The 15,430-nt window shown below is 39.6% G+C and overlaps 1 protein-coding gene across 4 annotated transcripts in view; it reads right to left on the reverse strand.

Annotated features, from left to right (window-relative positions):
- The window catches only part of Gpr141 (G protein-coupled receptor 141), a 61,945-nt gene that overhangs the window by 6,192 nt on the left and 40,323 nt on the right, over positions 1 to 15,430 (reverse strand). For 3 of the 4 annotated variants that reach the window (XM_037205917.1, XM_028855857.2, XM_037205916.1), the window contains 2 exons: positions 15,083 to 15,224; positions 1,035 to 1,167 (listed from right to left, as the gene is read on the reverse strand). The gene's annotated coding sequence lies outside the window, so the exon portion shown is untranslated. The remainder of the gene's footprint in view (positions 1 to 1,034; positions 1,168 to 15,082; positions 15,225 to 15,430) is intronic. The other variant, XM_037205918.1, reaches the window with a different exon arrangement.

Consider the following 15,430-nt stretch of genomic DNA (forward strand, 5'->3'; position numbering starts at 1 on the left):
AACCCAGGGACTGTGAATGTGTCTTTTCTAATCTCTTTCCCTCTTGTCACAAAGTCATCAGGATTTCGTCATGAGGATTCTACCCCTAGAGACACAATTGGAATGCTGAGTGGCTAGTGAAGCAATGCAAAATATTTTTAGCATGGTTCCATTTCTCTAAGTCCTTCCAAGTAATCAGTAAATGACCCAAGGATATTCATACTTAACTCTTTGAGAATGCATTCTGACTTGGACAGTTGCATAATAATGATGACATCTAAGGTATTTGTTTACTGACATTAGGAAAACTAGAACTGAGCAGGAACAGTAATGAAATCATTCACTGGGAACCTGACATTTATAACACATTTGCAATTATTCTTAATGCTTTTTTGAACACCTCTTCAAAGAATGTATTCTTATCCAAATTATAAACCAATTATTAAACCAGATGATATACACAATGTTGATGAATCTCAAAAGCTTTGTATAAATCATGTACATTCTCAGTAAGGTTACAGTGCTTCTAAAGGTACAGGAAAAGGTTAATGAAGTGCAAAAAATATCATTCTATGTATCAAGATATGTGTACAGTGAGTAACCAGACACACAGATAAACTAAATTTTCAGAGAAACAGGTAAGAAAATTAGAAAAATAAAAAACCTCTAAAAATAATAATTTATAAAGAGTTGAGAAACCATAGCAATACAAGATGCCATAAAAGCTGTGTATTGTATGATTTCTTTTTCTCAAAAATTCAAAACTAATGTGAGAGAAAATCGATACATGTAGCTTCTTATAAGGGAAGAGGTGGGCTTTAAAGAGGTATGTAGAATGCTGGGGTGATGGATGAATCACTGAACTATACACCGCAAATGACGAATGCTTGTGTATTTCCTTCACCCCCATTAAAACATAATGACATTCTAACCCACAGAGACCCTCTGTTTTTGTGAGCACAGAAAATACCTTCAGAGAGCTGTGGCCCACTTAACCATATTTCCCCGGAAGCTCTGAAAAGTTTACTGTTATATTATGTGATCTCAGGACTTGCCTTCACTTTTTCTCTGTAAAAGGGTGGTTCTACAGAGTAGAAATGATTTTGTTTTCATCTGAGTCAAACGTAGACGCACCACGAACACTTCTGTTCACCATTTCCTTCTGCTATTAGCCTACTAAGACTGGTCCTGAAAGAAAAGAGTAAAGTCAATGGTGTGTCACTTGAATCAATCTCTTTACACACTTCTATGATCTCTGCCTTTCAAATGTCAGAAGCATGTGTTAAACAATCCCTGTGTGCCAGGACTACATTACAAGGAGTTATTTACTCTCACAGGAGGCTCACAGCTGCATAATATGTTGTTACATGGAATTTAAGGTGATAAAACAGCCTTTAGGCCCTCTCTGTCTCTCCATAAGCAGGAGGGGAGGGCATAAACCAAGAGCCTATAGAGTTCTTTACTCTGGACACAATCACTCTTTCTTGCTCCCTTCACTGTTATAGCCATTCTGAAGCTGTAGTTCCTGAATGTGACTGCTGCTGGAGGCAAGAGTTGGCCAATGATGACTATCGGTGTGCAAAAGCATTAGTTCATCTGGTAACATGGCAGTGGCATGCTCATGCCATTAAAGGCAAGATCAGCACCCTTGGAGGAATGGATCCAAGATACAAAAATATTGAATCTCATGATCATGATGATGCTTGAATAGGAGAGGTGATTTCCAGAGGTTTAAGGAAAAATAGTACTGTCAAATGTTTCAATTTCAGCAAACAAAGTCACCTAAGAAAGGACTGTAAACAGGGTATTTCTAGAAATAATGTTTTTTCAAGGAATAATCCCAACAGAATGTCCCTCCCTTCTGGATTATGCAGAAGGTGTGGTAAAGGCAGACATTAGACTAATGAATGTAGATCAACAAGGATTAGACAAGGTAATCCCTAGCCTTTGCTTTCAGGAAATGCCCTGAGGTGCCTCTTGCAGGCCCCCACATCAAATTTCATTCAGTCTTTTCCTGTAAACATGGAGGAAACTCCTCCTTCCCAGAGCAATTAAAAAAACCTAATGCCTATTGTGAAAACTCTGCTCTGGATGATAGAACAGCTATCAAGAGAGAACAAAAAATTTGGGAGAAAAATAAAAACTGATAAAGATTGGATTTGGAAACTCCCCAAAGTTAGAGCTGGAGAAGAGTTTTGTTTTTGTCTTTTAGGAGAATGAAGGCATCTAGGTAAGCAATCTGAAGAATCCTAGACAAATAAGACATCTGAAGAAAAAGGACAAATCATCCAGAAAAAAAATGTCCCGTGAAAAAGATTTTCTGCAGTGAACCATGACCATGCTTAACAGCAACTCTGAAGTCTCCAAAAAGATGATGGGCCCCCACAACGATGATTCCGTTAGGGCAATGATAACACCACCAAGCTGACTAAAAAGATCGGCTTTGGACTGCAAACTTCTCAGGACAATATTGAGATGGCTAGCTGAGATGATACAGCCCTACAGACTACTCCAGTCAGGACTTGACCATAATCCTAAATTTTCTTTGTGTCCGCATCAGACTACCAGTGCCTCCAATCAGCAGGAAGTAGTGTAGAACACTATGCCTACATTCCCAAAAAATGGATTATGGATGTTTTTCTTTGTTTAGTGGTTGGTTAAAAATTGTTATTGGTCATAGTCAATCTCTTTCTAAAAGAAGAAAGGAGGATATGATATAGAAATGTATTATATAGAAATGATAGGATTAAAAAGGTAGGTTATTAAATCTACTTTGAAAAGAAAAAAAGAGGATATAGATATAGGACAAAAGGGTAGATTATTAAATCTACTCTTAGAGAAAAGGAATATAGAAATATTAGGATAAAAGGGTAGATTACTGAATCTACTCAGAAAAGGAAAATATGGATATGATAAGATAAAAAGGTAGATTATTGAATCTACTTTTAAAAAGCAACTACTAGTTTTAAATATTTTACATTGGATTAGATTTTTGTGTATTGTATACAAACTTTGTATATTGATACAAAGTTGAAATTAATTTTGTTAAAACATACTATATATATATTTCTATTCTTGTTCAAGGTATTGTACCTATATAGTCCATTTAACAATGTAATGCAAATTGCTAGTCCTTGAAAGTTATTATTACCAACTAATTAGGATATAAAGAAACACAAGTTAGTAGTTAGTCATTACAATCACACTTATAAGTCGTATTAGGTATGTTTTCAAGATCAAACAGATTTTAGATAAACAGGTCATCTTCAAACACTTCAGAGATCTACAGAATATGCCATTTAAGATGTTTAAATAATATAGATTCTTTTTTTTAATGACAATGAGACATGTCTGCTCCTGGTAGCACCAGTCTACTTCACAGAAAATGATGGGCATAGAAGAAACTCCATATGGAGTTTACTTTCTTTGTGGCAAGTTGGCCACTAAGCAAGAAAGTACTCTTACTTCTACTGCTGACAGTGTGCTATCCAAATGGGACAAGCAGGGCACAAAATAAAGGATGGCCAAACTTTGCCAAGACAAAGTAGGGCAGCCTTTCAGAAAACCCTGCTTCACAGATAAGTCTGTCAGATATGCTAGGCCTGTAGGCCGAAGATGGATGCCCCAATGTTACAGAGGAAACTTGGGTGACTGTCCAGAAAGTCAGTTATTTCTGCTTCTCACATTTTTTGGAAGTCACTTGTTTGCACTTCCTGTTTACTCAGTAAATATTGTTTCCTTCTCAGGCCTCTGAGGGAGTTGAAGACTTGATAGTTATAGTTTTCCTTGTTAACAAATTCAGAAAAGAAACTTGCTAAGGAGGTGTAAAGTGTATAAGTTTAAAAGACATCAAATATAAGTTTTGGTTGGTAATACAAGTTAGGATAGAAAGTGAATTAGGTACCCTTTTGACTCACCAAAATAGGATAAATAATGGAGTATTTTCTCTGAATTTGTCAAATGTTTATGGACTGGACATTGTTAATGTAATTCTTGACTGTATGTATTGTACATACTTATTATACTTATTGCATATAGTTTTTCTTATATTAGTTATAACCTTCTTTTATTATTTTAGAAAAAAAAGGAAATTTGGTGATATATTGTGTACCCTAATAAAATTTGCCTGAAGATCAGAGGACAGAACAAGCCACTAGATTAAACATAGATACTAGGCAGTGGTGGCACACACCTTTAATCTCAATACTTGGGAGTCACATGCCTTTAATCCCAGTATTTGAGAAGCACACACACCATTAATCCCAGCACTAGGAAGGAAGTGATGGCTAGGCGGAGAAAGGCATTTGAGGTATGAGAGACAGGAACTAGAGCTTTTGGGCTGAAGCTCTTAGAGCTAGAGGACTTTCAGCTAGAGAGCTTTTTCAGCTGAGGACTCAGAGGCTTTCAAACAGAGAATTTGTGGAGTTGGTGAGGTGAGACATAGCTGTGGCTTGTTCCTTTGTCTCTTTGTCTTTCAACATTTACCCCAATATTTGGTTCCAGGTTTTTTTTATTAAAAGACTATTTAGCAGTTTGTGCAACAGAAAAGCCATATGGAAACCTACTACTAGAGAAGCTTATCAATATATATTTATATATGAAAAAATTTTAAATGAGTCACCATACAATGGGGGAGACAATTACTCCAATTAGACATTTTATACCACCAAATAAAACTTCTGGTGACAGGAATGGATTATATCTTGTTGAGTTATTGGTCAAAAGGATCCCATAGACTCACCCACTTCCAAACATCACAGGACTATTGATTACTCTCCACAACCTGAGGGTAAGACCCTATTGCTGTGGGACGGTCTGTATGTCAAATTGCTCTGATTGGTCAATAAATAAAACACTGATTGGCCAGTGGCCAGGCAGGAAGTAGGTGGGACAAGGAGAGAGGAGAATTCTGGGAAGCAGAAGGCTGAGGCAGAGACACTGCCAGCTGCCGCCATGACCAGCAGCATGTGAAGACACCGGTAAGCCACCAGCCACGTGGCAAGGTATAGATTTATGGAAATGGATTAATTTAAGCTATAAGAATAGTTAGCAAGAAGCCTGCCATGGCCATACAGTTTGTAAGCAATATAAGTCTCTGTGTTTACTTGGTTGGGTCTGAGCAGCTGTGGGACTGGCGGGTGACAAAGATTTGTCCTGACTGTGGGCAAGGCAGGAAAACTCTAGCTACAAATGGCGTCCAACGAGAGGGCAAGAGTTTCCACCTCAAACCTGAGAAAAGATTCTAAAACGGAGCTAAAAACAGCGTCCTAATTGTCTCTCTCAAATGAGCAGCAGCTGCCGGTTTGAGTTACTGGCGGGTTCCTGGCGTGTGCGCTTGACCTGCAGTATGGCGGGAATGAGGCCTCTGCAAGTGGCACATTAAGCTGCATGGTGGATTTAGCCGTTGCTAGTACAAAACAAAAAGAGGTTTCTGGGCTACACGCTGCTTTGATAAGAAGCATAGACCCACTATTTCTGAGAATTGATGGCTCCCAAAGCTGGCGGAAAACGTACTACCGCCATGTTGAGAAGCTGAAGTGGGTGGAGCCAGCAGCCACAGTGCCTTTTCGGTCTTAGAAGGCTGCAGTTTAAAGCAATAGGCTCAAGGTAATATAAAAAATAAGCCACATAAAGATGGCTACCACACAGAGAATCTGGATTATGTTCTCTTTGATATTTGTAACTGAAGAAAAACATTTGATTACAAAAGCTGTTGAGTTATGCCAAAATGTATATTTTAAAGGTACCTTGACTTCAAAATTTGGATGTAAGGATATGTTGCTTTGGAAAGGAGGCTCTGTTTTTGTTTCTACAGAAAGCCAGAGGCTATGGATTTGTTCTAGATTAAGATACATCAGGTTTGACCAGCCAAGACCACCTGAAAGGTCTCCGATGACACCATGGCCCAGATGATCCAACATCCAGAATCCTTCCAAGGCAACTGGCTCAGACTATACGGTCTCACGGACTACTCCATGATCCTAAAATTTTCTTTGTGTCCCCATAAGATACAGCGCCCCCCTCCAGCAGGAAGTAGTAAGAGAAGCTACGCCCAAATTCCCAAATATACCAAGCTGACTTTGGAGATATGTAAAAGTTAAAACCTTCCTTTTAAAAAAAAGAAAGGGGAAGTGCTGTGGGACGGTCTGTATGTCAAATTGCTCTGATTGGTCAATAAATAAAACACTGATTGGCCAATGGCCAGGCAGGAAGTAGGTGGGACAAGGAGAGAGGAGAATTCTGGGAAGCAGAAGGCTGAGGCAGAGACACTGCCAGCTGCCGCCATGACCAGCAGCATGTGAAGACACCGGTAAGCCACCAGCCACGTGGCAAGGTATAGATTTATGGAAATGGATTAATTTAAGCTATAAGAATAGTTAGCAAGAAGCCTGCCACGGCCATACAGTTTGTAAGCAATATAAGTCTCTGTGTTTACTTGGTTGGGTCTGAGCGGCTGTGGGACTGGCGGGTAACAAAGATTTGTCCTGACTGTGGGCAAGGCAGGAAAACTCTAGCTACACCCTATTGCTGAAGACACACTTACTTATGTCATTGAACAGAGAAAAATCAAACTGGTTCCCTACTAAATGATTCACCCCCACTGACTAGTGTTCACAGTGCTAGAAGGTACTTGGCACACACTGAAGGAGAAAAGTAATCATTAGCATTGCCCAGCTTCAAAGCTTGTGAGCTACAGCATTAACCTGCCTGCAAAGATCTACTAGTGCAATAGTGTCAGAAAAGTTATGGGAGTATCCAACCACTTTTTAAAATGGGATTCAGGACCCACTTCGTGATAGGGAACCCACAATGAGCACTGCTAGTGTCCAAAAACCTGAGACTAGATAGGTCATGGGCCCTAAGGGAAAACCTGCTACTGTTATTCTGTTGAAGGAACATAGCAATAAAATGATTTCTAGTGGCATATTGCTATACCCATAGATCAGTGTGTATCACTCAACTCTTACCATAGAAATGTCTTCTTGCAGTAGATAGTAATTAACACAGAGACCCACAACTGCCAAATGTGCAGAGAGTAAGAGACTTTGGAACACTCAGTCCTAAATGGGATGTCTTCATCAAATCCCTTCCCTCAAGGGTCAGGGATCTATGAAGAAGAGGAGGCAGAAAGACTATAAGAGCCATAGGTGGTGGGTGGATGATGCCAAGGGAACAGAACTTTCCAGACATAGCAGGGCCGGTACATACGTGAACTTATAGAGATAGTGATAGCATGCATAAGATCTGCACAAATTCAAACACCACCAAAATCCCAGCACAGAGAAGGGGAAATGTGCACAAAGTCCCACCCCTAACCAAGAAACTATTTGTCATTGAAACCTGCTAGAAGGGGGGAAATCGGTTTTCTCGAGGGGAGTGACACTTGGTGTAACAACCACACTCCAGGGTAGGAAAGATGCTCAAGAGTAGTTGACCAGCACAAAATGAACTCCATGTTTTTTGTATGTGTTTGTTTTGTTTTGTTTGGGTAGTTTTTACCTTTTTGGTGTTCTTGTTTCTTTTGATTTGGATTTTTTTAAAGAGAGAGAGATAGAGTGAGAAATAAAATAAAGTTAGGTAGATAAGGAGGTAAAAAGTGTTTAGGGAGTGAAGAGAACATGATGAAAATATATTATATGAAAAACAATTTTTAGCTGAGCAGTGGTGGCACACACCTTTAATCCCAGCACTTGAGAGGCAGAGGCAGGTGGATCTCTGTGAGTTTGAGGCCAGCCTGGGCTACACAGTGAGCTCCAGGAAAGGCGCAAAGCTACACAGAGAAACCCTGTCTTAGAAAAAAAAAGAAAAACAAATTTTAAAGCCAATAACTGCAAAAAAAAATCAAAACCAATATAAGATTATCATACACTTAAAATTTATATTTTAAAACATTATATTAAACTATTAATAATTCTAACCATCAAAACAAAAATTAATAAGTAAAAATATCCATACCATGGCTAATAACTACCTTCATTTACAGAGCTTTGGAGTTAAATCATGGTTAGAGGATGGGTAAACAAAGAAAGCCAGCGCTTCCTAACATTTTGCAATAATCATGAGAATACTTCTAGCTTATGTTCATGCATTCCAAACAGTCAAGACAAAACAGAGATCTGCCAAAATGCATTTAGTCACCAAAGACTAAGGATGTCAGGATTTTATTCTGCTATGTTTCTAAGATTGTGTCCATTAAGTGCAAACAATAAAAATAGGAAATCCTGACAGAACAGAAGTGATGTATGTTTAATGATGTGATCGGTTTAAACAGCACCTCTGGCTAGAGCCTAATCCACGGAGTTCCGTGTTTTGGGAGACCTTGGTCTTTCACTTCCCTACTGTGTTGTCTGCTCATGAATCATGTAGGTTAAAAGCAATTGGCATAGCATTTATGGATAGCACAGCCTGCAGATCTGCAGTAATGGAGGATGCCCAGCTTTCAAATACCCAAGCATGGTCTTCCTAACTGGTATGTAATAGGATGATAAATTTTGGTCATGACATAGGCTTCAGGTTCTATGATGATCTTTTCTAGAAGAAATAGCTCAAGTTTAAAAATTCCTCTTTCAAAGAGAGAATTCTGGGAACTATCAACAACCACATGACAATAACAAGCCTCACTCTCTTTGGATTTGGTTTTGTGTCAGGAGCTAGCTCTCCAAAGGTAGTGAGGGAAAGGGCCCACAGCCAAAATTATTCATTGCTGACAATCATTACATGAAAACAGGTATTGGGCTTGTAGGGAAGGTTACAGTTAAAACAGTGAAGTCAAGAACAGTCGAGATGAGAGATGAAAGAGCTTGAAGCTGAGGATGAAACAATGGATATGAGCAGAATAGAGGAGGGATGTGGGTCTGGAGACTCTGGACCAGTGTCAGCATGCTGGCTGGCTCCTCAGAGCTCTCCTTCCTTGGAGAGCACTTGTTAAGGGCCCCCTGCCCTTCTACAGACCCTTGCTTCTGTTGTAGCTAAGCGAAACAGACTCAGCTGTAAAGATGGGTTCTAAACAATCTCCACCTGTTTTAGGAAAAGAGCTTCCCAAACTACTCCACAGACTACGAGTTAAACGTTAGGTAATGAAGAACAACTCCCGTTCCCTCTTTAGCTTTGATAGGAGTCGCTCCCATGGTGAAGCTGTAGGTTGATCACAGAAATGTGACAAACACAGCATAGGACAGTTTACAGCCAGCAAAACAGCTACAAGTTTGATGACTTGTGGGGAACAACTCATAGGCCGCCAAGGTTACCAGTTAACAAACAGAGGCTTAGAAATTGATGAAGGGGGCATCACCCACCCCTAGTTGGGTGAATAGAGCATGATCATGAGCCACGTGTGCCAAGGCTACATGCATAGAGTGTATGTGTCATTCTCTGGCTCAGCCCGTGATAGCTCAGAACACGAAACAGTCTCAACAGAAGACACATCTGCCTTTGTCCCGTTTCTACCAGGAAGCCTCTAGAGAGCCAGAGACAAACCAGCTCAACTGCTCTTCCTCTCTTGGGAGGCCCTCCTCCTCTCAGGAGTGTCTCTTCATTTTCCTTACTTTCTCACTTGTCTTCAGCTTCCCTCAATAAAGGCCACTTCCCCTTTGCTTACTTACTCCCATAGGAGCTGAATTCTTTCAGCTTTGTTGGAATGAGACAAGAAGCCACTGCTGAAGTTTGAAATTGGGTGACTATTGAGTTTCCGGCACCATAAGGGCCTGGGTCACGCAAACCTGGACTGAGAATCATCCAAACTTCTCAAAAACTGTATCACTCTAATGCCAGGAACAGGGTTTCCTTATGGTCTTCTGGGCAGGGCAGCTCTCACGTCAGTTTGGCCTCAGCACTGGCTCTGGCTCCATTCATCTCATAGAAAGAACCAAATTCTCCACACATACTATGCCTCATACAATATTACTGTAAATGTTTCCTCCACAGCTTTATATTTATCGGCTCAGTTTCTTTATCCATTGCTTGTTATATCTTCATGCTTCTCCTGGTTTTCATCTAAGGTAAGTTTCCTTCCACTGGAAAACTCTATTTAGTATTGTTTTTAGTAAAAGACTCTGAATTCTTGGTTTTTGTGTGTGGGTGCATCTGAAAATGTCTTCATTTCATCTTCATTTAAAGATATATTTTCATGACATAACAGCATAAAATAATGCTTTCTTCTAGTGTTTTAAAGATGTTGTATCATCATATTCTAGCTTTCACCATTGGTATTTTGACCATCGATGAGGCTCTTGCATCTGCTAATATTGTAAATCTTTTTTCTTAAGCTTTATACAAAGTAGATGATTTTCTTTGTGTTGGGCATAGTCTTGTGTCTGGGTTTTTCTCTGATTATCCTGCTTGAGATTTCTCTTTGCTTTTTAATTGTTCTGGTTGATATCCTTGGTTACCTTCGGGAAATTCTTACCACTAACCCCAGAGATACTGTTTTGTTCCAATTCATTCTTTCCCCCTCAGAGTTCAATTATACTTATGCTAGACATTTTCATTTTTTCTCTTATCTCTACTTTCTCCATCTCTTCTCCCACCTGGGTATTCTCAGTTGTTCTTGTTCACTTTTCTTAGAATTAGCTGTGTCATCAATTAAAATAACTGAGTTCATAGTGAAATACTTTCAGTTGTAGACTGTGATTATTTTGATTTATAAATTTTACTTTGCTTATGATACTTTTTCATAAATTATTTTGTCTTTATATTTTCTAATTTTTAAATATTTTAATCATTTTATTTTACAAGCCTTGGTACTGCCACTTATGATTTATTTATATGTAATTTTCTCATGTTTTTCTATTATGTGATCATAGCATTTCTCAGATCTAGTAATTTAATATTAACATCTGAAATTTAATTTTTCCTATGTAAAATTTCCAGATGATGCTCTTTTCTTACAAGTAGGAATTACCTTTAACTCTGAAACAGATTATTTTGAGTTATGGCTTGCACTATATATCAATTTCCTCCAAATTGAAACATTGCAACCGAGAGGAAGTAGTAAACATCTGCAAATCTAAGGAAGATCCTGAAACTTACAAAATTCACAAGGCTTCCCTCCAAGGTTATATAGACAATAAAGAGGAGATGAGACTCTCTTGAGTTGCCTGAAAGTCCTACAGAGAGCTCTAGCACAGGAGCTTTTGTGAGTTATTACCCATGCTGTAGATTTTCAGTGACACCACTGCATTTGAGACAGTCACCCATCATCCATAACCCTTCCCCCATAGTTCTGCAAGTAGCTTCCTTAAACTCATTCGTTTACTAACCTAGATGTGGCTAGAATCACATATTTGATCTGTCATTGGTTCCCTATCTAGGGTGAGTAAAAAGTCTCTTCCTATCTCTCTAGGGAAAATCACACAACAGTTTAGTCAGTCTTTGAAAGGCTTAATCTACCACTTTACTCCTCATTCATTTTCAACAAGAGTCAAAAGTATTATCCTGGGTATCATTAGCTGATGATCTAGACCAATGGTTCTTAACCTGTAGGTCTTGACCCCTTTGGGACATCACATGTCAGTTATCAACATTATGATTCGTAACAGTAGCAAAATTACAGTTATGAAGTAGTAATGAAATACTTTAAGGTTGGGGGTCACCACAACATGAGGAACTGTATTAAAGGGTCACAGCATTAGGAAGGTTGAGAACCACTGCTCTAGACTCACCTAAAGCCTTTTCTTAGAAAGCCATTTATATCTCTGCCATACTTTATAGAAATTTTCTTTTTTAGGACTGTGGTCTCTCACCCCAGGATCTGTCCCATTACAGAAGAATTTTAATTAGTAGCCCTGAGTTAGAAAATGTCAGTATAGAACAGAAGTTTCTTAGTTTCCTTCTCCTAGTTCTCTCTTTAGGAGGCCCACCTACTTTACTCGTTGTTTTGGATGCACATTCAGGCAAATAAATTCTGCATTTTATTTAACTTCCTAAGTTTGGTGCTGGGGACCAAACCCAAGGCCTAGTGCATGCTAGGTAAGTATTCATCCTTGGGCTGTATTGCTAGTCCTGTGTTTTATTTTATTCGGCTTTTTAGATCACTCTTGGTGACACCTCTGATCATCTGACAGCCATTCTATTCCATGATGATTCAGATGCCAATGCAGTTTGGGCTGTTTTGGTAGCACAGTTAAAGACTGTTTCAGAATTGGTGAGTTCTACTCAAGAGAAAAGTGCCTTCCTTTTAAACATGCAGAGATTTACTTTCCTGACTTTGTAAAAGTTCTACTATGAATTGAATAATTCCATTATGAATTGTAAATTATGGATGGTGTCATGCATTGTAAATTTGGAAATGCGTTATCGAATGCCTGCATAAGCAAATATACTCCTTAATGTTCTTCAGTTGCCCTCTGTGTCCTGGCTACACCGTCCTTGTGTATGCCCCAAACTCTTTTTCCAGCTGGCACTTCCATCTCAATCCAGCTTTTGGCCGGTTTATGATTCTGTTGCTACTGTGCTTCGCTCATGGGTAAACAGGATATTGTGGCAGACTCCCAGATGGTCTCGCTCAAGCTTCAGCTCCTCCATTCTGCCACGGGGCTCTCAGCTAAACTGACCCTTGCTCTAAGCTACTCCTGTTGTGTCTCAGTGTGCCTGCTGGGGGCGCCCTCTCACTTCCATCATGCCCAACCCCTGGTCTTTGATGAACCTCTGTAAGGCTATGGGAAAACAGAAGCTAAAACCGCTTTCTGTCTAACGTGTGGATTAAAAAAAAAAAAAAAGAAAGAAAGAAAGAAAAGAAAACTTTCTTCCTCTTTCTTTGAAGCATGTATTCTTTTACTGTTCTCTTAAAGATGACTCCATCCAATATAATGAGCTCCTACCTCCAAATTGGCTACCAGCCCTTGAAAGCCAAGCAATTATCAGAGCAGGGCCTCGGGAAGATGATGAATTGATAAAGGCTTTTGAGAGCACGGGTATTAAGGGAGATCAGATAGAAGTTAGAGCCCATTTTCTTCAGAGTGGAAATAAAAGAGAGCCCGTGTGTGTGTGTGTGTGTGTGTGTGTGTGTGTGTGTGTGTGTGTAGTCTTCCTATACACAGAGTATAGAGTAACTGTAACTGTAGGAATGCATGCTGTGGCTTTTAAATTAAATGACCTGAAAGTTTTCTATTTCTTTCTTTTTTCTCAGAAAGATGATTCATTATCCCATGTGGAGGAGTACCTTACAGCCATGGCTGTGCGTGTCCAGTGCCATATCGGCAGAGTCCAAGAGGGACAGAGTCATCTATGTAGGGGAAATGTCATTGTTATATATTCACAACAGACCGTTTCCTGATCTATGAGAAATGATGGCATGTTGGACCAAACAACTTTTTATCAAATATCACATTCAAGAATTGTACATTCCAGATTGAAGCAGAAACATTGAAATCTGTGACAGTTGTCATCTGGAGTTTGATGGTAGCAGTGGGAAAAACCACCTTGCGGGCCTCATTACTTTACACTGTGGTTTCTCTTGATAAGAGATAATAGCAGCAGCAGCAGCAGCAGCAGCTCCGTCACAGTGAATGCATCTGTTTGAATCTAGACTTACTAAACACTTAACTCTTCTACTCTATTTGCATGTTAGACATGTGGACCCATGAAGAATGGGGGATGAGATTTAGGCCACAAATACTTTGAACAGGGAACAAAAACAAAAACAAACAAACAAAACACTAGCAGGCACCCAGGATAGAATGTTTGGAATATAGTAGTTAATGTTAGTTAAAAACAACACCTCACAGAAGCTATTTGCCAACATGGGAGCTGATCCCTGCTGATCTACAGGAAGGTAAGGGATGTCATTTCTACTTCCCTGGAGATAGGTCAGTAAAATAAAAGCAGCTGTGGAAACTGTCCAACAACATGAACAACAGTCATTGGAGTCCTTCTATTTCACCCATGTCTTTCCATCAGGCTTCCTCTTGCCTAGAACTCTACCCCACTGAAATGTTCTGGTGCATCCTTAGGGTCATTTCTTTGAAAGCCCTTGCTTGTAATGGTACATGTTCTCAGATGCTTCTCCGAATGATTTACATATGTCTGATAGTCATTCCTTCCTTGTTTCATTAATTCTCAATTTAACTCTACATTTTGGTTATTTGTGTCCTTGTTTTTAACGTTGATTACTTTTAACATTGGCTTAATGTTCTAACAATGGACATAAGTTGTTCACCAAATGGGTAAAATAATGCTGAAGAATTTGGTGATCTTATTGAACCTTTCTTTAATGAACTCATGATTTACTATAGACCAGTAACTGATGTTAGGATAACAGAAGCAATCTGTGGCCCCTGAGAAAGCTGTTCCAAGGAATACAGTCTCCTCTCTGTCTGGGCAGTGACTATGTGTCCTGACAAGGGACCCCTTCTCTGTCTCTGATTGACCCTGAAGGACCAGCATGAAGCCTTGTGTCAAACTCCAGTCCCCTGCTCTCTCTTGCTTTCCTACTTGAAAACTCTTCTTTGATCTCTTTTAGTGGACAAAATGAAGTCAGAGTGCCCACCCTGTTCTGTCATTTATGTCCTGCGCAATCCAGTTTCAACTTAGTTTCAATCATGTCAATTCCCATGGCCTACTTTGTGATGATATATTGTGTACCCTAATAAAATTTGCCTGAAGATCAGAGAACAGAACAAGCCACCAGATTAAACATAGATGTCAGGCAGTGATGGCACACGCCTTTAATCCTAGCACTCGGGAGGCAGACATCCATCTGGATCTCTGTTGAGTTCAAAGCCCATGACTACATGGTTACTACATGAGACTGACTCAGTCTTGGAGAGAAACAGAGCCAGACAGTAGTGGCATACACTTTTAATCACAGTACCTGGGAAGCACATATGCCTTTAATGGCGGGGCAGAGAAAGGTATATAAGGCACAAGGAGACAGGAACTAAAGGCTTTTTCAGGCTGAGGAGTCCTAGAGGTAAGACATGGCTTGTTCCTTTGTCTCACTGATCTTTCAGCATTCACCCCAAATCAGTTCTCTGATTCCCAGGTAAGCTTTACTGGGGTACACAATATATCTCCACAATCAGGCTCTGGGTTTTTTTTTATTAATAAGACCTTTTAACATTCATATTATATCACTTCTTTCACCTTCATCTACTCCCAGGCTTACCAATCCAAGAATATTCTCTTTCATTCCTCCAGGTTGTTTCTTCTACCTATGCACTCCAAATGCACAGCTTGTCAACCAGACTGAAGTCCAAACTGCATCATAAATTATTCCAATTCTCCTCTTACAAGCTTTCTCCAGCTTCCTGTTAGGTATGAAGGACATAATATACTTATTAGCATGATATACTAGACCAGAACCCACTGGCTTACAACCAGCCCCCCAACTCCCCAATCCAAGCAGAGCATGGAAATTCTCCTGGACTGCTTACATGACTTCCTGAACTTCCATCTTTGTAGGTTTGCCTGAAGCTCAGCGGCTGGCAACTTCCCTGTATCTTGCCAGTTCCCT

Source organism: Peromyscus leucopus, chromosome 5, assembly GCF_004664715.2.
Source record: "Peromyscus leucopus breed LL Stock chromosome 5, UCI_PerLeu_2.1, whole genome shotgun sequence".
Classification (NCBI taxonomy): domain Eukaryota; kingdom Metazoa; phylum Chordata; class Mammalia; order Rodentia; family Cricetidae; genus Peromyscus; species Peromyscus leucopus.